The 25,047-nt window shown below is 47.1% G+C and overlaps 1 protein-coding gene across 7 annotated transcripts in view; it reads right to left on the bottom strand.

Annotated features, from left to right (window-relative positions):
- Nucleotides 1-10,766, bottom strand: part of SLC8A3 (solute carrier family 8 member A3) — a 112,806-nt gene extending 102,040 nt beyond the window's left edge. The window contains exons 1-2 of one of the 7 annotated variants that reach the window (XM_004174458.6): nucleotides 10,514-10,762; nucleotides 10,093-10,339 (exon numbers count right to left, since the gene is read on the bottom strand). The gene's annotated coding sequence lies outside the window, so the exon portion shown is untranslated. Of the gene's footprint in view, nucleotides 1-10,092 lie in introns of all 7 variants that reach the window. The other 6 variants (XM_030274426.4, XM_030274427.4, XM_030274428.4 and 3 more) reach the window with 6 other exon arrangements.
- Nucleotides 10,767-25,047: the final 14,281 nt, after the last annotated feature.

Here is a 25,047-nt window from a genome sequence, read left to right as displayed (position 1 = left end):
GCTCTTTGCTCATTTCTGCACTAGCTGTTTACAGACTCTCTTTTAATACTAGCTCTGTTATTTGCTAGAGACTCAAGTCATATTTACCATATGGTAATTGCAGAGATGACACGGACAACAAACAGTGGAAGCTGAGCCACTACGGCAATTACAGTAAGTGGCAGCAGTCTCCAGGCTATCTGCTGCCCCACCTCCATTTCTTCCCTCCCCACCCTCTGACAGCTTTCCCTGTGGGCTGCATAAAGCCATATGCCACTCTGATCTCTACAGCAAAGACAGGCAGAAATTTGTTCTTCACTACAGAATTACCGGACAGGTTGATTCACCTTTTTCCTTTCAGTTTCTGTTCCAACTGCAGGTCTGCCCTTGCTGGCTGGCTGCCCTGCTCTGTCCTGCCAAGGGCAGGTAATCTGAAATATTGTCTGGAGCTAGACATCCCCAATACTCACATCCTTCTTTCTCACCATTACAGCCTTTCCTCCTCTGCCTCATCTATGGTCCCAGTGTGCCTCAGATATTCCCCCAAAGGAGTTGCAAAGGATCACATTTCAAAGGGTGGTTATAAGCTTAATGGAGCAGCTCGTTTTTAACCCACATGGACACCTGGAACCACTGAAATCACAGATTTTCCATTGGACACCTAAACATGATTTACAATTCCTGCAGAAAATCAAACAGATGACTGTGAGAGACTATTGCAGTTTTCTCCAAAGAAAGACATGAGGTTATTTCTTGATTCCTACGTCAGGCAGATTCAGGCAGATTCCATACCCAGAAGTCATAGGGCTAAGCCAGTCCATTAAAAAGATTCAAAAAAAAAAAAAAAAAATAAAATCAAGATTACCTATATGCATTTGCCAGCTTGGGGGCAGTGCATACAACAAAGCACTCTGAAAAGGATGAGACTTCTCCCCCGCAATTTCCAACACGCCTGCAATGATACTCTCCCAATTCCCAGCAGTCAGCAAGTCTTAACTTAGATACCAGTGCAGAACATTTGAAAACTGGATGCAGGACATCATATATCAGAAGAATTTTCTAGCGACATATATAATAATCATACTGCTGTTTATCTCCAAAGTAAAGAAATAGCATTCTCCTGGTATTCAGAGCACTTACTTTCACCAGCTTCCTCCCCTTGACCCTCCCCTCCAAAAGCCTGTTTCTACACAAAGTCATGTTAAAAACTAGAACTATCTTTCCAGCCTAGTCAATTTGCATACCATCAGAGGAGGGCTGGCAAAAGAGAAGAAAGAGTACATAGGACCAGATATTCTCTGGCGTAAATCAGCATAGGTCCAGTGAGCCCAAGTCAGCAGAGCCAGGTCACTCTATTGAAAGAGACGCCTTAGGAGCTTTGGCAACATTTCATACAACAGAAACCTACAAAAGGAAAACTTAATCTATTTCTTCTTCACAACCCACGTCACACACAGCAACTGGGGATCTCATCCTACTTCCTCCATACAACTATATTCCTGTCCATTCTGCCCTGGTTCCTCCCTCCTCCCAACACTCCATGCTGGCCCCAAATATGCTACAACTAGTCCTGCCAACAGGAGCAGCAGCTGAGTCATGGGAGATGACCACTTCAGCCAAATGCACTGAAACCAGACAAGAGAAGAGAAAATTCCCTTCTCCCCACAATCTCAGACTGCAGCACACAAGGCTTGGAGTTTCTCCCCTCTACCATGTGGCCAGTGTCACCTTGGACCAGCACGTGAAGTGCCTCATCCTGGAGGTAATATGACAGGAGTCACTGGCTTAATGTATGTGCTTGGATAACATACTCATCCCATGCAGCACTCACTGTACAATCTATTTAAGCCACCAGAGCAAAAAAAAAAAAGAGGCAGCTTCTATCCTGCCACTGAGGGGCACAGCCTCCATTATGGATCCTAGTAAGTACCATATTTCCATCAGTTTTACTAAGGAGTTTGAGTCCCCTTCAGGGACAGCAAAAATTATTTTTTCATCCTTTTCTGCAAAGACAAAATTCAAACTGAGATACATTTAACTTGCTTTCAGGTCCAAATCTCTCCTAAGACTCTGCTACAGCAAGAAAAATTGCAGTCCTGCTCTTGCTGCACGTTTCAGTGAAGGATTGACTTGAGCAACAGCTGAGGCAGGAACAAACAGCCTGTTTTCACACCCTTACTCAACACTCACTCCCTACCCCTCCTGCCTCAGTCCAGAAAGCCTCTTGTGCCCAGCCATGCTTCTGTGGTGGTGCTCTCAACCCCACTCATCCTGACATTGCTGATGACAGCAACTCCTGTCATCTGGGAAACCTGTCACAAGTCACAGGCAAATAAGTGCCATGCCAAAACAGAAGCAACAGTCCCCCAACACCAAGTGAGGAGCAATGGATATGAAAAGTGTTATCCCAGGCACAGCCACCATTAGTGTTGCATTCAGGTCAGTGATATGAACAGGTAAAAGAACAAGCACAAAATATCTTTGACAAAATTATGGTCACTTTTAAAGACAAACAAAGCCTTGAAACTTTTGCAGTGCGAGTTCAATGAGCAGACAAATGAATAAAATGGGTACTCAGTGAATCTGAGGCCTGTATCAAAACAACCCTCCACGCTGCAGACATAGAAACACTTCTGGATCATCCCCCTGACCCCTCCTCCCACAGCAACCTTGTGGTCTTTCCAAAATCCAGCTACCGAGACCACCACATCTTCATCTGGTTTGATTGCACCAAGCCTACCATACCTAGTAGCTGTTGGCTGCCATACAGATATTTGCAAATTATGACCACACCTCTTCATGTTCTCTTTTCAACAGTAAATAGATGAGGTTTTTGGAATACTGCACAACCCAACATAACTCCCACATCCCCTCCCTCAGCCTTCGCTGGGAAATTAGCTTTGGCCTGAGGGATAGAGGTGGTCAACCAAGCCAAAGAAGCTCGAAGCTAGAAGGCAGGGAGTTTTTAAGGGAAGGCAGGAGTTGGGGCAGTTACTGAGAATCATGAAGAAATCTATATATTTAAGAAGGAAGAGCAGAGGCAGGAAAAGGCCACAGCTGGGAGAAGGAGGGGTGTTTGTGACTCACTAGGACACACAAACAGCAAAGAGATGGATCTAGACAAGCAGCAGGCAAGCCAGCAGATTTTTGGGAGTGACGTAGGTGCACCAAGTACAGCGGAGCATCTTCTCACCTTCAGTCTCCTGGTATGATTCCCCAGAGGGAAGGCAGCTCCATCATGCTCTGAAGGTTAAGCTGTGCCTTCTGCCTGGCACAGGAGCACATTGCAGCCAATGGGTAAAACTGCCTACCTACTTAAAAGCAAACCCCAACACTGCCAGGAGGGACAGGCTTTATTTTTAGCTGGGACACCAGCAGGGTCACTGCTGGTGCTGCATTTCCCCATGGAAGCCAGGGTTTCATGAAGTGTGCTGTGTGCGCAGGGTCACTGCGGGGGAAGCATCTGTCAGGTCAGCTTTGGGGAGATGGATTATTTAAGTTAAGAGAAGAGGAAACATTTACTAGAATAAGTGAACCTGAAACTACTCTGGAAGGTTAAAATGAAAGGAAAAAATGAGACTTAAAGAGTCAGAGTGGGTGGTAATTTGTGTGAGCCCAATGTCTAGTCCACCCAACCCCAAAAGGCTCATACAGGAGGATACCCCATCATGGCTAACTCCAGCAGCATTCCTATGGTGCAAGCTTTGAAAGGCTCATCTTGTCTAGGGGCTGCAAAACAAAAGCAGCAGCAAGTCATTACCCCTCATCAGAATCCTTCACAAAGTACACAGAGACCCACCTTGCCTCACACATTGAAGACAGCAACACTGAGCTCCACCTCACTCTGGTCCCTGGGTCCTCACACAGGACCCCAGTTAGCACCAAGCCAGCAGTCTCCCCAGACTCTCACACTGGCCAAGTGAGAGAGTCCACGCTAAGCACCCACGGTGAGCTCATGGCAGCAGCAAAAACTGAGCCCACCACGGTCCCACAGGGACAAGGAGTCAGGTCCTCCCTTGCTAGTGGGTTTCGTGGGTGCAAACCTAATAAAACAGCTGGCACTGCTCCCACTTGCACTGCCAGGGAATGCAGTCTGGAGGCTTCAACATGGAGAGATGGCTGTTTATGAAGTGCTGAGTGCTGGTGTGAGGGTTTCAAGGGACTTGAAAGAATTGAGAGCAGAAGGGAAGTTCTCATTTTATTCTCTTCTTGAAAAACCTGAGTCCATTTGGCATGTTGCATCTGAGAAATAGCTTGGCCTAGACGCTCTGATTTTTTTTAATCGGGCTCAACCCCTGTGCATGTTATTGGGAAGATTTTATATTAAAAATTATTTTGGTTTTTTTTCTGCTTTTTGTGCTTCTTAATAGCTTAAGAAGTGCTTTGCAGATCTCATCACTCTTAGATTCTTTGCAACTAATTTGCATTCAGTACTATCCGTTTCATCAAGCGCAGACTTCAAGGCTGAACCAACTCCAAACCTTAACTGCTGCAGGCAATTCAGGCAGAAGCTTCACAGGTAGAAGCAGGGCTTCTTAAGCCAACCTGAATATTTTCCACCTCTGGTCATTTGTTACCACTCTGCTCTAGCTCTCCCCTCTTTATTGGCATTACTGTTTGCATGGCTAGGACATGAATAAGGACCAGGAATCTGTCTGGCAGAAAGGCAAGCAGAACCCACCACCTGGGCACATGTGCCACTGTGCCAGTATCCTGCAGGGGTGGGACAGGAGCAGAAAGAAGCAGCCAGGGTGGGAAGCTGTAAAAAACAAGGTCCAGACAACAAGTGTGGCAAGTTCATTAGCTGTATGGCAGAGGCAGGTTTGCCTCTTGCAGTAGTGAATCCTGTAATGCCTCCTGAACCATGGAACAGCCGTGTCCTGCAACGCAAGGGCAGAGACATATCTCTGTGTCCATTTTTCCCAATTAACATGTGCTCAAGAGTCTCTGCATAAACCCAGTCAAAACCAGAAAAGAGGCTAAAGGTGCTTATTAAGGTGAACTTGAAGCTCAAGATACCGCTTCCCAACAAGGAAGGCCTCCCTCAAGTTGGTAAACCAAGACATCCACGTCTTAATCACCCAAGACAAATTTTCTTGACAGTAAACAGTATGGAGAACAAAAGGGCAGGTTCTTCATACAGATCATTATTTCAAGTAACCTCACTTCTACATGGTAGAGGCAGTGCTGCCTTCACTGATTAGTGTGCGGGGGAGCTGTGGCTCTGGGGCAGTGGTGGAATTCACAGTCTGCCTGGACTCTGACTCTCTCCTAGCACTGCTCACATCGAGGTGAGCTAGGACACATCCAGAGTGAGCTGCAGCCTGACTGCAGAGTGAGGTGCAGACACGATCTAACCCTCCCTGCTTCTGCCCCTACTCTGGGGATGGGAACCAGCTTTCACCAGCATGCATGCACTGGCAGGGCACCTTCTGTTGTCAGCACTGGAGTCCCACTGTTCATTCCTGGACATGTCACCTTCAACACAATCTCAGCAGTCAGATCTAGGTGCCCTCTCACAGGTACATCCGTGCATCACTACACTTCCTCTGATTAAAACTCTATCGTGCGATGCTGCTGTTTGCTTTGAGACAGCCTCCAAATGCCAGCCTAGGAGAGGGGAGATGAAAGCAATGGCAATGCAGTCTCATCTGTCTATAGTTCCTAAAACTCTTTGGCACCTCACTGCTTGCAAAACATGCCCAGCAGCATAGGATATTTAGTATTTCTGATTGCTCTTGACCTGGCTGTCTCTGCTGCTGCCCTGAGTTAGGAGGTTTAGGTAAAAAGACAGCAGAGTACAGGAAGGCAGCAAACAGAACAAGCTCAGTTTTGTAGCCTTGAAATAATCTGCTAGTGAATGGAAACAGAAGCTTCTACCTAAATCTGAGTGCTCTGGAAGAGCTCCCTGTTTTATTATGATGGAAAATCCTCATTGGAGTGTTTCATTAGAAAACAAGCTGTCATGAAAGAAATGTTAAGAGCACTAAGCTCCCTCCTCTCCCATGATGTCAACTGTCAGAGACATCAATGACAGCTCAGCTGTGTGATCAAAGGCTCCAGCAAGCAGATTTAAAGACAGAATTACCAGAAAATTGAGAGTTGAAGGAGCATGGGGGCATGATAATCACCTGTTTATAAATGTGTGTTATGGGGCAAACTAATTACTTTATGATGCTGTACTGCAGGAACAGTGGCACCTGGGTCTCCTTGTGACACTACCAAGATGGGGTGGTGGTGCTACCTTCAGAGCAGCATGATACATCCCTGCCACCTCGTGCTTTGCTATTCCTGCAAAACCCTGTGACAGAAGTGCCTCATGGGGAGGCTGGGAGGCCATCATAGTGAACTTCTTGTGGTCACATCCATGATGGCCCTCAACCACAGCTTGCAGCTTAAAGCATTAAGGCAGAGGGGAAGCAGAGAAGCCAACTACAGTCCATACCACGTTAGCCCTCAAGCAGCCCAGAAGCCCACTGAAGCTGCAGGAGACTTAAGGTGGTTCCTGGATCTCATTCTCCAGGTAAGCAGGGACATGACCTGGAGCCTCCCCTTCATCCCCAAACCCCACTTCACTAAAATCAGCAGTCAGGACCACAAGCTCAACAATACAGGTGTTTTAAAGGTTCCCCAAGAACAGCTTATCATCTCATGTATTTCTCAATGCATGAAATTCTTCAGGACAAAGACTGTAATTTACTAAACACCTGTATGGTGCTTGGAAACGTGGGCCCCCAACCAGGCTGATGCCTTTAGGAGTTACTGTTATCTAAACAGTAAATCAACAATAGCATTAATCTATGCCACAATAGCTCAACACAGTGGGTGATGGTAGATGGAGCATTACAACTATCAATTTCCTGGCTTCAGATACTTTTTTTTCCTATTAAGAAGATGTTTTTGTCATTGTAATTTAATTTCCTTCACTTTTTTTTTAAATATAGAATTAGAAATTACCGTCTGGTTTATAAAAAAAATTTGGCCAGCAATCAAAGTCATCTTTTTAACTGTGAAGCACATGAAAGGCATCTGAAACATGACAGCAACAAAGAACAAGGAACTATTTGTCAACGCCACTTGGTCATTGGGGAAGCTTAGGGGAGGAGACTGATGTTATTTGTTTAAAACAAGCAAACAAAACCCTGACAGACAGACCATTTATCTGTATAGTGCTTCACTTGAAAATATCGGCAAAGGGAATACATCTTCACTTGGTTTCTAATAAAAGTGCTGACACACGCTGTTGTGGCCTTGCCCTGCCTTGGGGATAGAGGATGCCTCCCACAGGAAAGACCCTTTAAAAATAAAGGATCAGGCACAACACAGCAGCAGGTCAGCCTAGGCCCTTAGCAATCTCTCTACCTGTCCAACCTGCAGCACCATAGCATCTGCCAAGCTTGGATCAGCCTCCTCTGACTTCAAACCCACCAATTTCAGAGGAAAACAGAGGAAGCAGAAAGGGTGAATTTATCCTGGGCACCTCTTTCCTTCCTCCAAGCCAGCCAAGCTGAGGAGCAGCGACTTGAGCATCCTTGGATTGCCATGCAGAACAACAGCCCATGACTCCCAACAACACAATGTGCTCCAGTCTGAATGCATTGGACAGGGCAGCTCCTGCTCTACACTGGTGCAGCAGGAACCTATGGAGCACAGAATGGTACGTGACCCAGGCTGTGCTTGCTACTGCTCCACATGTGCTCTCCTGTTCCAGGTGCTGAAGAATGCTTCCCACACTACCCAGGGCAATGGAAAGGACTATCCCACCTGATGATGGCATCTGCCATTCCAGGTGCCATTCTGTCAGCTTTCCAAAGCAAGAGTAGGATCTCTGCAAAAACAAGTGCAGTGCAGAGGGGTGTTAAAATGGCTACATATCTGCCTTCCCTCTCACACCCTGTCACCCACTAGTTATTGTAACCATATCCTTATCAAATCCCCACGCAGGAAGAAAAATACCATTAATTATACAAATGAGAGCCAGGATCTGAAATGTGCCTAGAAGCACACTGGAGGTATGCAAAAAACCAGAAGCTTACTTGGATTTCCACTTTAGGACCTCAGCAGTGGGATTACTACAGTCTGTCCCACCTTGGGCATTTGAGCAATGCTTAAACTATCCACTTATTAGAGCAGGACTCATATTTGGCTTTAAGGAAAAGAAACCAGACTGCTGTACTGCACCTTTTGTCTAAGGCTCTCTATACCCCTCAGTCATTTCCTTCCCCACACTGGTTGATACTACACCCTTCTATTTACAACACGGGGCATCCAATTTGCCTCACGTTGCACACTCACGGCAGAACTGAGGGCTCCTGGGCTGCTCTCACTCCTCCCCAGCCAGCCCTCGGCAGTAGCTGGACATGCTCTTTTCCAATGTCACTACTTCTACTCAGGAAGCAAGTCTCGTTCCAGTTGAACACAGTAGCATGGACATGAGCACCAAATGTGACTTTCTCAGCTAAACCATGATCAAGGTAAATAAAAATGCTTCCAACAGCAGTGGATGGATCAGGATTAGGGAATCCCTAAAAATGCTTGTGCCACAGGGGAGTGATGTCTCTCCCTGCTGCACTGAACCTATAGAGTACCTTCAAGGCCTCTGTGTCCCCCCTCTGTGTCTTGTGTACCCCAAAGCCAGCTCTGCTGTCCTGGGCCTCCCACCAGTCTCCCAAGGACCACAGGATATGTGCTCCAAAATGGGAAGGTGCTACCAACTATTACCACAGTCTTCCAACCCTGTCATTTCCAGAAATAAAATAAAATTTTTAAAAAGCTCAAAAAAAAAATCACCCTTTTGCTTTATAAAGAGATGTGTGGAATTAAAGGAACATATATATAAGCATGAAGAGGGGGAAGATGTGTGTAAGGCACCTCTTCTCACCCTGACTGTCCCTCCAGCATTTCCCCCTAAATCTGAAACTGATTTTTAGGGTAAAATCCCCAGAACAAGCCAAGGAACAACCCAAAAAGTCAGGAACTCAACCATTAAACTACAGCTCCATTGGAGGGGGCACAGGGGTAAATGGCCATGCTTGTGAATGGCCACGTTTTAGAATAACAGTAAAAAAACCCCCAAAACCAACTGCAATGGTTTCATCTCACACCCAGGGTGATCGATACTTCAGACACAGGTGAAAAAGCATAACGCTCTGAAGCAAGGCTGGGAGACAGGTAGAGTGTAAAACCAGCCCACATTTAGGTCAGCTCTCATGCATGTGTATGTGTGTGTAGAGTTCCTGTCCCCCTGCCATGGGGGGCTGCGGGCCTGCCGGCGGCCCCGCGCCCTATTTAGGGCAGCGCCTGGCGCAGCAGCTATATTTGACACCCGGGGTAAACAAACCGGCCCCGGCGGACGGAGCGCGACAGCTGCCCAGGACGGCGGCCCCGGCGCCCCCGCCCCACGGCCGGGGATGGCCCGGCCCGGCCTCTCCCGGCGCAAGAAAAAAATAAATCAAAAATAAAAAGGAAATTTAAAAGGGGCGGGGGGGGGGGGAATTATAAAAAAGGAAATTTATAGCACTGCATAAGAGCCGCTTCCCCCGCCTGGCAGCCCCCGGCAGAACCACCCCCCCGGGCTCCCCGGCATCCCTGCGGGCCGCGCCGCCGAACCGGGGCACCCCCGCCCGGCGGCGGGAGGGATCCCGGGGCGGCCGCGCGCGGTGCCGCGGGACCGGGCAGCTCCTGCCGCGCACGCCCCGCCGGAGCCCGCCCGCTCCGCCAGGCCCCGGCCCCGCAGCGCCCGGCCCGGCCCGGCGCCCCCTCCCCGGCGCGCATCCACCCCGCAGCGCCCGCTCCGCGCCGGAGGCAGAGCCCTCCCTCCGCAGCGCACACACACACGCACACCCCTCACACACATACACACAGAAACGGGCACGGAGCCGCCACGGCGCCGGGAAGACAGCGGGAATGAAGCGAGCTCCCAGCGCCTGGGCAACGCTAATTCCCCCCGCTATCCCGGGAGATGAGCCTGCAAAGAGCTCTCGTCCCCCAGCCCTGAGCACCCCCCGCTCCACGGCCATTCTCGTGCAAGGCATGGAGCCCCGATTGGCAGCAGGACACCTGCCCGCCAGCCTCGCGTCTCCCACGGAGCGGGGGTGGCACCCCCTTACTTACCCTTTCTGGCGGCTTTCCTGACTTTTTTTTGGAGGGTCGGGCTGGGGGGTGGGGAGGGGGGGCTCCACTGGCTCCCCAACACAAATCCTTCCGGTTCCTAAAGGGAGCTCATCGCATCTCCCGGTGATTCACCGACGGTGTGTGCGGGTACGGGGGGGTTCGCCTTTGCATGTCAGTCCAAGTTGCCTCGCTCGCTACAAAACCTGTGCTCCCTTTTGCAGCTGTCAGGGAGAGCGGGGAGGTGCATCTGGAAAAGGGGGTGGGGGTGGAGGTAAAATGTTGATAAATCCACCAGCCTTGATCTTCAGCTCCGTGCGGTGGAGTTTGGGGAGGGAAGGGAGATTTAGCGAAGAGGGAGGAGGGTGAGGAGGACGGAGATGAATGGGGGTCGAGGGAGGGGGAGAGAGAAAATGGATTGTACCCCAGATTGCCACTGAATCTGCTGGGCTTCCCCCGCTCCCGCGCTCACACCATCGGGGCTCGGTGCAGGTTTCCCAGCATTACGGTGCACGGCAAAGCGCTGAGCCTGATTTCTGGGAGCCAGCGAGGTTTGCACAACTGCAGCAAGAAGCCAAATCAAAAAGCCAATCTGCGAGCCTCCAAACTCCACGTCACCTATCAGCTGGGAGCGAGCGCTGCAACAGAATTACAAGCCATGCATATTTATTCCTCTGAATCCGGGGGGGATTTTCGGATCGTTTAAAGCGAGGCACGATGAAACCAAGGCAAACCCTTTCCAAAATAAATAAAGGCAGAGCACGTCTTGCATGTAACACGCTCACGCACACCTCTATGAGGTCTCCATCGGTACATATAGATAGAGATAGACACTCACTGAGCAGGGATCACTCCTGTAACATCCAAGTATATGGACTTGACTTTGTGTATTTCAAGCAAGGTGGGGGGAAAAACATGGTAGTTGAGCCTCAGAGAAGAAGATATTGATTGCATATCTGAGATTTAAAGCATTTACCAGACGCTTCTGAGAGATTAAATATAGGCAATATAATTACACAGCCAGAGTTGGTCCTGGTAACCATTTGAAGCTGCATGCTTTAGTTTGTGCTTGCGGAAACCACCCAGTTATTTTTTTAACCAAAGTCAAATAACAAGTTGTGAGACAGCAAGTCATTTTAAGGTAAAAAAATACACATTGCCTCCAAAGTCGCTATTTGACTTTGGCAGAAGACTGCTGGGGGCTGGTTTCCAGGACCATGGAACAAAGCAGTACAGTTATGCCTCACACAAGACACATCATGGTATTTGTACACATGTTTGTCCCCCTTTAGGAGCCCCTCTGTTTTTGCCCCAGTCATTGCCATCTGCTATGGGCAGACATGTGCCTCCAGGAGATTCACCTTCTGCTATGGCTTCTCACTTCTTTAAAGACCAGGTATTACAAGGCAACAATCCCTGACACCAGGCTATCCTTCTCTCTGTTTCATCCTCCAGAGAGAAGCTGTCCCCGGTCTGTTTGTCCCCAGTGACTCCCCGTGCCTCCCGAGGTGATGAAGGCACAGAAGCTTTCTGGTGAGACCTGAGCACATGTGCAAGTGCAAACCATCCCTGTTAAAAGCAGCTGAATAAACTGCCATGAGAAACCCGAGCCCGAGTCCTACGCTGGGCAAGAACTTTTACCTCAGCCAGGCACAGGCAGCAGACATACAAAGATGGATGAGGAAAGGGCAGAACCAAGAGGGTGACCTGCCAGAGAGTTGCACAGGCTTCATGCTGCCAGAAGTGAATGAGAAAACTGCAAATGGGCTGTGGTCCCCTGCAGGACAGCACAGACCACAAAGGCCCTGAAAGTCAGCTGGTACATTCCAGTTAATGCACCATAATAGTTATGGCTCCATAATAAGAGCAGCCCCTGGCCCCATACCTCAGCACAGAAGAGGTCCAGAGACCTGGAAGAGCAATTATCCATTCTGGTCTGGCTACTCACTGTTATTAGTTAGAACAGATGCACAGCAGGAGGAGGCCACAAGGGAACAGATTTGCTGCAAATAAATACAAGATGGCAGGACAAAATATGGTGGCAGAACACCTTGTGGGTCCCTTTAAGACAGCCTTTTATCTCCCCAAATGCCACCTGCCATTCCTGGTGTCCTTAAATAACCTATCAAGGCAGCTTATCAGGTAGGAACATGGTAAGGGATGCACATGGGCCAGAGACATGGCAGGATCCAACATGCACAGAAGCTCCTGACCTCAGGGTACTGGCTAGCCCTGCACAGGGCTACAGCCCTGAATGATACTTCTGTGTGATGTCAGGGAGGGGAAGGGCTTCCCAGTGCCTGGGGGAACACAGGCACATGTGCATGTGTGGCCCATGCCATTTAAGTGCCCAGCAGTCTCACCCGAGCTGCAGAAGAAGCCTTATTGACATTGACACATAAAATCAACAACACAGCATCAGTGGCTGAAACCTAAGGCTGTGTGGATGCAGGGACCCTGGAACTGGCCAGTGTCACCTGATTTCCAGGTGTCCACCTCCAAGCCTCACACCCCTACCAGGGAGGACAGCCTGAAGGGTGGCAGCTCTCCAGTCACCCCCAACACCAAGCAAAGGAAACCGCCCCAGATGACACAGGGAAACTCTCCCAACCCATCTCATGCTCATCAACCCATGCCCAGCTCATCATCAGGCAGTTCCAAACAACTGCTTGTGTTTAAGGCTCAGCAAGAGTGGGTCTGGAGCTGAGAAACTGCTGTACAAAATGCTCGTCAGCAGGAGCAAGCCCTGGGGGCAATACACAAATTTACAATTGACAATAACTTAAGACAGACAGAGCTCTTTATGGTACACAGATGTTTCATTTCACCTCATCCCAGTACATAAAATCATGCCTAATACATTTAAGAAATGCTCCCAGGCATTTCCCTCTTTTCTTCCCTTCCATATGGACCTAATCTTACATTGCTCAGCTCAGGCAAAAATTTTTCATCACAAGAGGGAGCATATGAAGGTTTTTTATCTCCTTAGTCTTAAAGGTGTGCTTGCAAAGTACTAACCTAAGATGAAAGCAACCAAACTGTTTAAATAAAAATACTATTTAAAATTTTTAAAAAACCCACAAAACTACACAAAAAACCAACCACCTCTTGTTTACATTAGCTTTAACAATCAAAATACAGGTGTTCAAATTCCTGGGCTGTTTAGCACAATCTCACTAAACAAGCACAGATATTAGTTTTTAATGACTACCAAAATCACTTGATGTTTCAAGTGTTCTTCACCTAACGACCAGAACTAATGGTTTTAAACTGATGGAGGGCTGATTTAGATTAGATATAAGAAAGAAGTTTTTTACAAATAGGGTAGTGAAATACTGGCCCAGGTTGCCCAGAGAGATGGTAGGCATCCCATCCCTGGAAACATTAAAGGACAGGTTGGACAGAGCTCTGAGCAATCTGATCCAATTGAAGATGTCCTTGCTTATTGGAGAGGGCTGGAACTAGATGACCTTTAAAAGATCCCTTCCAACTTAAACTATTGTACAATTCTAACCCAAAACCACTGGAATTCTACCAAACAGTGGAATATTAAAAGAACACAGAATGGGTAGGGTTAGAATGGACCACTAGAGGTCATCTGGTCGAACCTTCCTGCTCACACAAGTCCCCTAGAACACGTTACTCAGGACTGAGGACAGATGTCTTTTGGATATCTCCACAAACTCTCTGGGCAACTGCTCCAGTGATCAGTCACCCACACAGTAAAGTTCTTCATAAAAGTGTGGAGACTTTTCCCAGGAACAATCAGGACCTTTAAATACTTTTGTCAAACCTGTCTCCAAGCTCTTGAGATTTGAAGCAGAACAAGAAATGGAGGCTTTGCACTTCCTTTCCTTGTCCACCTAAAACTAGAGAAGATTTTTTTTACATAATCTATAGTTTCAACATCCCATGAATTCAGCCTCCTGCTGGCAACCACACTGACAATAAAGATGCTGACAGCAGAATGTACTCAACAGCAGTGCTATTGTTAAAGACAATGTGCATAACAGGCATTGACTTGCTCTGCCAGGCCAATAGCATCTATTGACATAAAAATCTGCCAGTGTCCTGCAAGTTACAGAGGAAACTGAGTGTGTTACCTGAGTCTCAAAGGACCTGTTCTTTTCCCTTCATTCACCAGCTATGCACTTCACACATACAGACAAGAATTTCACACAGTTACCATCCAAAATTTCAGGTGGATAGGGCCATATTATTGTCTTATTATGGCAGACATGACAAGCTGTAGGTTTGGTCCTCCTTGAAAAATTTCTAGCTGAGCAAGGCTTTAGGAATTGCTCCAACTGCTGCTGTCCTGCAATCTTTTGGAGCTTGGCCTAATGATCCAAGAATTTGATTTAGACTAGATATAGGAAAGAAACTAACACCGTATCAGCCCTTTTTCCTTGAATACAAGCAGGCTAACTGCTGCGGACCTCAAGATTGTAAGAAAAGGCTTGGCACAGCCCCCTCTCTCATTCAAGATCTGATCTTGGTGAACCCGTGTTATGTTTTGGGCTATTTTTCCATACCTCTACTTTTCCTCCCTCACCAACTTTAATCAGGTGCTTGCTCACATTCGTGTCAGAAGGGATGAGATAATGTGACATTTTATTAATATGATGCATTTGCAGAGCCTTGAAATGAAGTTTTAAATCTGAGAAAAAATTACTTTCTAGGCAAAAGAGGAAAGGAGCCACAATGTAGAAAGCAGCTTCAAGCCTATCCATGATTACAGAGCAAAGTTCAAATGTAATATTCTTTTTTTTCCCTCATGTGAAAGCCAGTTTTGCAAACAGCCCTGAAAGCCAAGCTGGGCTTTACACACACAACAGTGTGCAAACTCTTATCAAACAAGTTATGGGACACCCAGGACAGTCCATGCACTCTTCATGGTGTTTCCCCATAACCAGGGGATGATTCCTCCACAGGTCCTAGCAGACAGGGGGCTTGCCACAGATGGATAAGGATTCTTTGTATATCCTTTGTACAATGCTCAGAAAGGAGCAAATCATGGGTTTAAACTTTCTGACCCACAGATGTGTCTGTGACAGCTGTAGGTCCTCTAGTCTTAGTGCAGAACTTCCTAAGAGGTTCATTCTGGGGTCAGAGGCCACCTTCCTCAGGTCTGGCTTATAATGAAGGGATTCTTTGCATGGTCATCTTCACAAATGATTGCAGAGTAATGTAGAGACAAGCCCACACGCAGGTTACTGATACCACAAACATGTCCTAGTCTGGGCTTGCCAAGGGTTTTCTGTGCAAGGGAATATGGACCTAAAGAAACTTTGGGCAGTATTCAGACACCATGGAGAAACCCTCAAAAAGTAAAAAACCTAACTAAGGATAGCAACCGGTCACTGGAAGTTCAGGGCAACTCAAACCCTCGAAAACTTCTGATGAGAAGTGACATCTTCCAAAGACTCTACCTGACAATAGAAAATGAGGGTATACCTCACAACCACATTTTGATCATGATAGAATCTAGGAGACATGTTAATTCCAAAGTTTTCCATTTTAGCACTGGCTTCAAAAACTGTTGATCCATGGTCCATGGATCAATGACTGCAGGTTGCAGAGAAGTGAACATCTGTAATGGAGCATACCCTCTGCTCAGGACAAATACCCTGAGGCTTGGCCTGGCAAGCCAGTGTGTCCTGAGACAGGAAGCAAGACTCATTCAAAGGGGATTTCTTCTGCATTTTAACTGCCATCCATGGGTGGTGGTCAGGGGAACCTCCTCAAGTTGAAGAGCTCTGAGATTTTCCTATTTTTTGGCGTCTTAGAGCAATGGCTTAATATCAACCCTATTGCAAATTAGGTTATATGGTTTTTTGAGGGCTTTTTTTCCAGGAAGGACCAATGGGACTCTGGGGCTTACAGCATCAGGCTATGTGCCAGGACAAAAGGCACATTCAAAAAGGCCATTTCAACTGCAGTGACTACTAATGAGCAACCAGCACCAACACTGCTGGAGATACACCCATTTTCTCAGTTGCAGAACAAGAACATGAGGCTAAGATTACAGCAGTGGATTGGATCTGCTCCTTCCCCACTCTCAGTGAGGACCAAGGAACCTGGCCTCAGAGGAAGAGGTTTGGTGGGACAGAACACACCAACAAATAGTAACATGGCAAAAGGCCTGTAAGCACGTCAGCACATTGTGATGGATTCTCACATGTCTTACAAAGCGCAGAAGATTTAGCTCACAAAGTTGTCAATTCATTTAACAGCTTCCCAAAATAATTTAGAATTCAAAAAAATCAATGGGGAAAGTTCATATTTCATTGATTTTGAAACCCAACAAAGACGAAAATCAATTGCACCACTACCACCACTCTGGTTCCCCTGTTAAACACTGGCACCAAGGTGGTTTTTCCTGCACCACATGCTGGCTAATAGCATGGCAAGGGAAGAAAAAAAAAAAAAAAAAAAAAAAAAAAAAAAAAAAAAAAAAAAAAAGCAGTGTTTTCTTAAACTAAGCCAGTGCTTCCGGGAGAGGACGATTCACAGTGATTCTAGAGCAGTAACTGGTGCTTCAGCCATGCACTGCACACAGGCTGGTTTTCTTACATCTCTTTCAAATCCTTCCTGCTGCATCCTGTGCCTTCACATTTTGAGTAAATTACTCCCTGGCCAACAAGTTTGCTAACAGGTTAAAACTCTGCTGTAATGAAAAGCGTTTGGGGCTATGTTATATTGTGGATAGCACATCAGGAGCAGAAGCATGTAATCTCTGTATTGGCTTTCAATTCCTAAGGGTCTTCCACAGCAATTCAGACTCTCCTACAGCCATCCTGTAGCTGCCCACCCTCACATGCAGTGGGGTTGTGGGTGCTCAGCTCATGGGCAGCAAGTGCTGGTGTGGCTGAGGGTGCCCCTCCCTTAACCTCAGAACAGCTTCTGGCAGGCTGGCAAACAAGGCTTCACACTATGATTTGTCTCCACTTTGAGTAAGGAAAATACAAAAGCTGAAGGTCCCCAACTTTGAGGGATGTTACCAGATAGCATAGCTAGAGACCTTGATATCACTGTCCAATGGGAATAACAATAAATGCTGGGTAAAGATTGAATAAAATTTTACAATTCCCCTAAGATCAGTGTAATAATTTTCTTAGCAAAACAGCTGAGACCTACTAAAAAAAATAAAAGTCTCCTTTGAAATGGTGTCTCTTCCTTTACAAATCTGGGACAAAGTGAAGAATGCCAGATTGTCTCTTTCCCCTGAGCAGTTCGAAGAAAGTCGTGCTTCCCTCCAGGATAATCTGATCCAGGTTTATTAAAAAATTGGAGGGGGGGGGTGGTAAATGTGAAAAATAACTATAAAGTAAATTAAGATCAGCTGTTAATGAAAGTTAGCAGTTTAATTAAGGGAGTGAGCAGCTAGTGCATGGAGAGACCGATCCATCTCTAGGATACATGTGGCTTCTGTCCAGATCTGGCAGGATCCAGGAAACACATATGGAATGAGTACTTCTGGTGCAAAGTCTGACCCCAGACTGCTCTGATGTTGGTGATAAGACAGAGACAGTTTCCCTGGGAAGAGGCCTGTCATCATGACACCATACAAGGCCTGCTACCTCCCTCAGCACTGAAGACTTGACTTTAAATATCTAGTTGTGTTGCAAAATCATCCTTCTGATATGTGTCATGTTTTGGGATTAAGTGGATGATAAAATTCTGGTTATCCATTTAAATATTAATTTATTCAGGTTCTCCTGAAAGTTGAATTTACAAAAATATCTCTTGATTGGAAGAAGTACACAGCCAGAAAAGGATTTTGGCACATGCAACACATACCTATCACAGAATGGCTCAGATTGGAAGGGACCACCACACTGGGTCATCTGGTCTAACCTCCCTGCTCAAGCAGGGTCATTCTAGAGCAACCATATATGCTTAGATCCTGCTGAACACAGTCCACATGCCCTAGAAATGCCATCACAACCTGAAGCAGTCCCATAGGTTTGCTCCAACCACAGAATCCCACCCTCAGAGGAGTCTAACTTCTATTCTATCTGAATTCCTTTATTTGTGAAGAAAGACACACCTGTGTGCAAAAAATTGGGTGGTCTTTCATAGCCTGGGGTTTCTTTCTAAAGAATTTTGTACTTTGTACAGAGTCCTACATTCAGCCTCTGCCCTATTCTGTGCACTGTCTCCCACCTACACATATTTCTTGCCCTCTTCTCATCACACACCCTCTTTAGGACCCTCTTCGTGTTGTTCCTGGGGGCACATGGGTTTAACTGTTGCTCTTTGCCAATGCTTCACATAAACTCCAAACTTGGAGTAATTCTCCCTGATAACTGATTTGTATCCCAGAATGTGCAGAACACGTTTTGCTCTGGAAATAACTGGGGGAGTGACTCAGAATGGCTGAAGCACTTCAGCCTGGAGAGTCTTGGGCTGCCTATCTCTGACTCCCTCCTGGCAGAGGGAGGCTATGGCAGTTTTGCACAGGCTCTGGTCTGTGTGGTTTCTGACATTCATTTTTGCACTGCTGATCATATTGCAGCTACAGAGCAGCAGCTTCCAGAAATCCTAGTCACACAAGTTGCTCACAGCATTGTTTACCAAATACACCAACCTCACCCCAAAGGCCAGGAGCAGAAACAATGTAGAAAAGCCCACCTCACCTCCACATGCCACTATGAGATATATCAGGGCTCACCACTGTACCAGCCACGTGAGCCACACACTACAAGAGTGACCCAGCATCACTCAGCAAAGCTGACAGCAGACAAGACCCAGCTGGCAGCACTGACTGTCTTACAGCAGAGCCCTAACATTCCATGTACTTCCCACAGACTGGGAATTCCAAGCCTCTCCTTCCACCTGCCTGATTGCTCAAAACTGGGAAATGCAGAGTCTGGAAACTGCTACCTGGCTACCAAATTTTCCTGCTGTAGGTTAGCAAGTCCCAGAGCTATGGGAGGGACAGACCTGCTGGTCCCAGCCCTGCCCTGGCTTACTCTGGGAGCTTCAGCAACACCAAGCAACTCCTCAAGTGCAAGGGGGGCATTGCTGTTCTCCCAAAGCCACTACAAGGGCTAATTGCTTGACTCTTCTTGTGGTGCTGTCCAGAAGATGAAGGTGTGGTTCAGCACACTCATTATGCAGCTTATTCCAGAAGCAGTAATTACTGGGCAAGGGAAATGGCATCCCAGGAGTGGCAGCATTACCAAGCAACCTCCTCCCCCAGCATGATGTGGTTTTGCTCACTCTCAGTAAACCCTGCAGTGATTCCCTTTAAGTTGGTTCTGCTATGAACCACTGCACTCCCCTTTCAGCTGCTGACCCTACTGCTATCATCTCACTAGTTTCAGCTGCATCTAGAAGTGTACTGAGCCTTCACTGACTCTATATGATTATATTCCTATGGTATTCTATTTAACATCTTTTAACGCCCCCCCCCCCCAAGTACTTTCTTGAGAAGAAGACTGTAGAGATGGCTCCATGTCCTACATGACACAGACAGCACTGGGACTGCTGCTGGGGAGCTAGGAAAAGAAAAGCCATCAGCTGCCACAGCCATCCCTGGGGAAAAGATCAATGCTCCCCTCTTCTCCACTGGCTGGGAGAGCATCTTCCCCTTGGCACCTCCCCTCTGCCCAGCACTATCCTGTGTACCACCATGCCTCTAGGCATCCAAGCTGCCATCTACTACCCTCAGAAGCCTTGCAGCAGCAACCTGGCTCAGGTCAGTGACAGACCCACTGTGCTTCCAAGGGAGGTGAAGGGTATAGCCTCCACTTCACATGGTGTAAGCATTTTAATCCCACAGCAAGCAGTGACAAAAGCATGCAACAGAGCCATGAGATGAGGCTTATTTCATTGTGCCTTCAGAATGGCAAAAACCAGAAAACACCTTTTCTCTAGCCCCTGCATAGACAACTTTCTCCTTATTTCTCCATTGGTGGTTTTACAGTTTTTTACTGCTTTGATGAGACAGAGCGGTTGCCATGTGGTATGGACAGACTGCAAGAGCAGCTCCCCTGTTGGACTTGTTTGGTAGGTATATTGAGATTGTGTCAGTTTCCATGAACAATGAATGTGTGTTTAGAAAAGGGAAAAAATAAAATAAAATATTATTAGGAGGAGCAAAGCCTCAATGAGTCCCATCACTTCCCCAGCTGCTGCTGTGCCTAATCATTTTCATAGTATATCAGGAAGTGTGAAATCACCGATTAATTTATTGACAGAGGTTTTCATCACAGCAGGCTGGGATGTGAAACCACCTTCTGAATGCAATTGCAGCTGTGGGTTCATTCTCAGCTACTGAGTCTTCCCCCTTTTCCCAGGTACCTCTGGGGAAGGATGAGACACAGCTGTCCAAACCAGGTCACCATTTTTCTTTGATGAAAACATGCAGATGAGTGCCAGTCCTTGCTATAGAAATGTCTCAGGGTGCTTGAGATACTGAGCAGGGGAAGTTTCCTTCACAGGTTTGTGAACAGCACAGAGTAAATAAGACACATTCACATTTCCTCTGGCTCTTGCACCTCTCAGCAGCAGTGAGGGCAGAGCTCTGAGGCTGGGTTCTCCAGCTGTGGAGAATTAAGCACCCAGATTCAGGCTCCAGGCATTGCCTGAGCATTCATTGCTCTTGGCTAGGTCAAGGGTCTCCACATCTTGTAAGACCAGTTCTGGAAATGCAAAATCATGAACTTTGGACAGCCAGAGGACCTGCAGATAATCCATCCTCACCCACATCCACAGCTGCCAATGTGAGACCTCTGTCACCCCCTGCATTTACAGGAACAAGTGCAACAAAGTTCCAACCAGCTTGGTGCTACTGCATGGAGGGTGGTGCAGGGAGCTTCCAGTCCCTGGAGTAGAGGACATATGAGATCAAGGCAAATCCTGATGCTGTGGAAATCAGCTGGAACTTTTCACTGTGAGAAGTATAGCCCACCCCACTCTATGAGAGCTCCTGAAGAGCCAGGAGAAACAGTGCAGAACAGTGAAGGGCAGAAAGGAAAGCATGCTGCATCCAGCTCCTTCCAAGGGGAACTTGCAGAAGCAAAATGAAATTTGTACTCTGATCGGAATGTCACAGCCACCGTTTCCCTCATGGAGCAGAACAGACCTTTAATAACAACTGCTTTGTTGATGCCTGCTACTAAAAGGCAAGATCACAGACAAAGAGGTCATTGGTTTGCTCCTGACTTTCAACTGGACTGGAAGCTATTGTAGTCCCACTAGCACTGCCTGACCCTCTCAACAAGGAGAGGGTAACATGAATGGAGACTTCCTGACACAGCCTACATTCCCCTTGTATGCTGCAGGTCCTTCTCCTTCACACACCAGCCTGGCACAAGGTCACCGTCCTCCCTGGCATTATCCTCTGACAGTTTGTTGTTTAATAAACCTGGAGGGGAATGGGCACAAACCTGGGGCAGCACCAATAAACCTGCTTCCCTGGCCTGCAATAGTGTTAGCCAGCATGAGTCAAGTGACAGTCCCCCAGGGCACTTGCCTTGACCCAGTCCAGGAGGGAATGGTGGCTTGGGCCAGGTTAGCACACGCAGGTACAGGTACTGCTTGGTTTTCACCAGTGTGCAAACCAGATCAGAACACTGGGACAGAGAGAAAACCTTGAGCCAGGATACAAAACTAAATCAAAGATTTATGGGCTAGGATAAAAGGGGAAGTACTTCAAAGTCTGCAACACATTAATTATCCTTTCTGCTGTGGTTTTTCCTTCCCCCTTATTTTAATATGATGGATCACTTGATAATGTCAGGAGGTCGCTCTGACTGACATGTTCACCCAGGATAAAGGGGAGCAGGAAATTGGATCTGAGGCTCTGTGCTGTATTTCCGGGAGTTCTGGAGCCACCAGAAAGAGACCCTTGCTCGGGTTGCTAATGCTATCACATTCCCCACAGCTGCAGACATGCAGTCCTGTGTTCAATTTCCTGCAATCACTCCTTGTGTCTAGTGCACAGCCAAAGAACAGGAGTATAAAGTGTATCTGATTTTAAGGTGTTCACCCATCAGGCACAAGCTCTGGCTACAGTAGGAAATTGAACTCTTGATGAAAATGGTTTTCACCAGAGAGCCTCCTTGTCTCTCATGGCCTTGCCCATTCTGTATTGTCTGGGGCTTAAGGTCACAACTATTGCCTCCTTCACCAAGAGAACTGCTCTAGTATTTGCTTTTCTGCCCCCACTTTTTCTGTCTTCTATGAGGAAAGCTCTTTCAATTGCATTGAGCCCCTTTCCCTCCTGTCTCAGCTGCTCTGGGCCACTGTGGAGGTAATACACTGAGCACACCACCTTAGTCACCTTTCCTCTGCTGCCTCCTGCATCCTCCAGGAAAAGCAGGTTTATCTGCTGAAGGGAGTGGACCACAACAGAGCAGGGGGAGATGATCTAATACAAGAAAAAAATCTCTTTTGGATTCAGATCTGACCTTGCAGGAGATATCAGAACACTGGGAATATGCTCCTGCTGTGGGCTTTGCTGGATCCTCAAAGTTAAATCCTGTCTCTTGCTTCCTCAGTTGTTGGGCAGTCAGATGGACACTTTTTCTACAAGGACTATGAGGCTTGCAGGTGCAAAGACAGCCATGACATGGCAGTGGGCACTAAGTTCTGGATCCTACCCTACTGGTACTTTGAAGGAGATAAAGCCTGTGAATCCCAGACTGAGGAAAGGTATTGCTACTGGCACCTGTTTCTGAACTGGATTCAAACAGCTTAATATTCCAGAGGCTTCAAAGTGCAAAGCTGGGTTCACAGCCCTCACTCAATCTCTTGCTATGGACAGCTTTTTGTACTTCTAGACTGTAACCTGAACAAAAACAGATGTAGTAAAATACTTCGGCAAGGTTTTTGCTCAAGTACAGCCAGGCAGTCATAAAAGCAAAACAGCCCAAATATTTCATTAAAACACTGCATTTTTATGTCAATGGGCCAAACATCTGAACATGCATAAGTATAAATTGATTCTCAGCTTCGGGTGATCAGCCCTACATCCCCCAGGAAAGCTACTTTAATTGCCACACCACCTGGAAAACTACCCAGCAACAATATTCTTTGCCTTGCTGCCCCACCAGGCTGACTGTACAGACAAGATATTGATGCAGCAACCTGATGTAATCAAGAGCTATAAAAGGCAAAGCAGTAAATCATTTTGGATGCAACAGTCTGTCTGTGCACTTAGCCGTTTTTTATGTTTTCCAAAACATCCAATAAACAAAATTGCATTTAACCATTAACATCCACAAAGCAATATTCCTTGCAAAGCTTGTGCTCTCACAGTGGGTGGTGATGGGGAAGGAACATGGCTTGGAAGTAGGTCAAGAAGTGTCCAGAATCAGGAATTATTTTACTTTTTTTTTCTTTCCAGCAGGTGAGTCATCTGAAACTTCTCACTGTTGAGCACAGCTGTTGGAAAAGGTGGCCCTCACTTCTCCTAGCATTAAAGAGTCAACCATATTCTTTACTGAGCTTTCCCACAGTGCTCTTATGACTGATCATCAAGCCCACTTAAAAGACTAAAAATGAGAGATACAGCTCTGAGGGAAGCTTGTGCAAAACTAACTTTGCAGAAAGAAAGGGAATGAAGGGTTAGGTCTGTCTCCTACACCACAGAACCATCAACCCTAAAGGGTTGGGCAGAGGCAGAAATGCTGCTGCAGCTTTCCACCTTTTCTCCTAGCAGAAGCTGCCATTCCCCAGAGATGCAGGTTCAGGTAAGCTGAGGAAAAGCATGCAAGGGCAGTAGCAAAAGAGCCTCTCTCTAGAGGACCAGAAGGCCAGAGTCCTCTCCACAGCACAGAAGTGGGTCATGGTCCCCTTGCTTCTCGGGACTCGGTATTTTAACAAAACCCATAGAAACACAAAGCTACCTGACAGATTTCAGATACTCTAAAGTGGATTTTTGTTCCAGTCCATGAGATGAATTTTGCTTTTTGTTTGTATCTCAAGACTCCAGTTTCCAAATAAAGAATCAGTCAAGCTATAAGGAGAGTAAATGAGATCAATAATTCCTATCAGCTTTTAAAGTGACTAAAATACAGCTGAGAACCTGGAAAGAACTATACATTAGGCAAAAACAGAGATATTTTCACATTTTACCTTCACCAACATTCCTGAGAAGGAGGGGAAGACAAAGCCTCTTTCCTTACCTACCTGGCCTCAAAATAAGACAAACGCTTTTGCCTCAGGAGGGAGAAAACCACAGTAGTGTCTCAAGTTTTCCTTAAAATTTGTGGCCCACCTGACCAGCCTCCTCCCAGCAGATTCAGGGCAGATGAACACTATTGAACCAGCCACATCTACAGGTGAGTGGTTGGTGGCCAAGTGACCCTCACAGCTGCAGAGCTAGTTTAACTTACACCAGCTGAAAATTTTCCCCATTGGCTGACATTTAACTGCCCTGTTTTTCCCAGGATTTATCAAGAAGTCAGGCACTCAAGGTGACTCATCGCCAGCTAAGCCGGAGCCAGCAAGCGCTGTCACACCGCGCAGTGCTCTGGCTGCCCAGGGGGGCTGTCAGTAAAGCAGTGACCGGATCCTCCCCTGCCCAGCACCCTGGGCCTCGGCAGCGTGTGGCAGGGCATCGCTCGGCTCGGACAAACTCCTCCTGTGCGCCAGAAGTGTGCATGATGAGGAGCTTCTCCCCCTGTATTGCAATGGGCCAATGCAGCAACATTCAATTTCTCCGGGGCACGTAATGAGCATTCCAAGTGGCTCGCATGCAGCTACACCCGGATAAATAGGAAGAAAATCCCTAACCATAATCACCTGTCAAATATCTTGCCCCATCCTCCACTCCCTGCCAAGCTGCTCTTGTTTTCAAAGGGTTTGCAGCCTGTTTAGCCTGAGGATAAAGCTGAACTGGAGGCAGCAGTACCCGCAGAGGCTGGAGCAAGAGGTGGTACGGCCCCTAAAGCAGCCGGGCAGCGAGGCTGCTCCGCGCCGGCTCCGGCGGGCCCAGGGACG

This window comes from Taeniopygia guttata, chromosome 5 (assembly GCF_048771995.1).
Source record: "Taeniopygia guttata chromosome 5, bTaeGut7.mat, whole genome shotgun sequence".
NCBI lineage: Eukaryota > Metazoa > Chordata > Aves > Passeriformes > Estrildidae > Taeniopygia > Taeniopygia guttata.
The sequence above is the reverse complement of the archived record's forward strand: the minus strand, read 5'-3'. Positions and strand labels throughout refer to the sequence as shown.